Source organism: Pundamilia nyererei, unplaced genomic scaffold, assembly GCF_000239375.1.
Source record: "Pundamilia nyererei isolate P.nyererei 1_Seehausen unplaced genomic scaffold, PunNye1.0 scaffold00092, whole genome shotgun sequence".
Taxonomy (NCBI): domain Eukaryota; kingdom Metazoa; phylum Chordata; class Actinopteri; order Cichliformes; family Cichlidae; genus Pundamilia; species Pundamilia nyererei.
In genome coordinates, this window is record NW_005187493.1 from 422,551 (window position 1) to 424,148 (window position 1,598).

At 40.7% G+C, this 1,598-nt stretch overlaps 1 non-coding gene across 1 annotated transcript; it reads right to left on the minus strand.

Moving 5' to 3' along the window:
• Nucleotides 1-270: 270 nt before the first annotated feature.
• Nucleotides 271-365, minus strand: trnai-uau (transfer RNA isoleucine (anticodon UAU)). The gene is made up of 2 exons: nt 328-365; nt 271-306 (listed from the first exon to the last, which is right to left on the minus strand). It is a non-coding gene; the product is annotated as a tRNA-Ile (tRNA).
• Between the last annotated feature and the right edge of the window lie 1,233 nt (nt 366-1,598).

The following is a 1,598-nucleotide window of genomic DNA, read 5'->3' on the forward strand; positions in this document are numbered from 1 at the left end:
ATATCACTACTTTTTTGCCACCAAAGAGTTGCCCTGTGCTGGCTGTTACAGAGATTTCACTGTCTGTAACAGTTTTTAGACCCCAAAACATCGAGAGTAATGAACCTAGCTTCCAGGTTGGAAACGCTAACACAGAAGTGCTCATGCTTATCACATCACTGCTTTCTTGCAACCACAATGTCAAGAACAGCAGTTCATGCCTAAATGCTTGGTTACAAAGAGCTGGACCACAGTGATTTAAGTTCAGGTGAACCATAAAAAGAACGCCGATGCTCCAGGTGAGGCTTGAACTCACAACCTCAGCATTGCTCAACAAATGTACTGTCTTATAAGTACTGCGCGCTTACCGATTGCGCCACTGGAGCTTATGCAGAGTATTAGTTAGTCAAGTCAAGACATAATGACTTCTTTTTGCAACCAAAGGAGTTGCTCCGTGCTGGCTGTTAGAGAGATTTCACCACTGGCTTCCGTTTTTAGACCCCAAAACATAGAGAACATCAAGAACACTCCAGGTGAGGCTTGAACTCACAACCATTGCAGAAAAGCCAGTCTTTGTCACATTATTGTTTCTTTTTTTTTTTTTGATGACATCAGCAGAAACCGGTTCTGTGATCAAACAGTCAGACAAAACATCGCTTAGCATGTTGAGGACTACATTTCAAAATATACCTCTATATCCAATACCAAATATTTGATGGATGAACATAGAAGATATCTTCCATAGTGCAAAGAAAAGCCAAGTTACTGTATATGTACACTATATGTAAAATAGCTTAGTCCAGTTATGGCTTCCTTACCTATTACTAGATACAGTAACTAACAATCGGGCTGTGTCATCCTTGAGTGCAAAACCCAATGCAGGAGATAAACCTGTGTATTATTACCAAGGACTAAAATTGCAGTCATTTTACCTAATATGTACACAAAAATATTCAAAGAACATTCTCATGTCACAACAACTTTCAGAGGGGACAATGAGACCAGTCGATTTGTGTGGTTCTAAATGCAGTGCTGCAAAATTGTTTCATTCCTTTCTTTACAAGGTCAAGTGCTTTGAGTACAAACAATGGCTTCGGCCTCACAGAAAACTCATAAAGTAGCGCCGCGCGCAGATTCCCCCTCTATGTGCTTCGTGTATGTGTGTGAGAGAGAGTGGTCTTTGTGTCTGCATCTTTGTGTTTCTCTCTATCCTGTTAAGACATTGATTTTGCCTCATGACGGGCAGAAGGCTCTAAAAAGGAACAAAGATGGAAAGATGAATGACCGTTGTCCTCAAGAGGGATGCTTGTTTTCTCGTCTCTCTTTGATGAGGTCACAGACAAGACTCTGGGCCACAGGTCATGGAGCCACATAGATTGACATCAAAAAACATACAAAAAATTCACTTTACTCTGTTCAATAGGTCCCCAGCTGCAGGTTTCTATAAATTGTTGTCACTTACCATATCAGCCTTCATAGAAACTGTTATCTACACAAAACTTCTCTAAAACATATGCACATGTATATACAGTGGGGCAAAAAAGTATATAGTCAGCCACCGATTGTGCAAGTTCCCCCACTTAAAATGATGACAGAGGTCAGTAATTTGCACCAGAGGT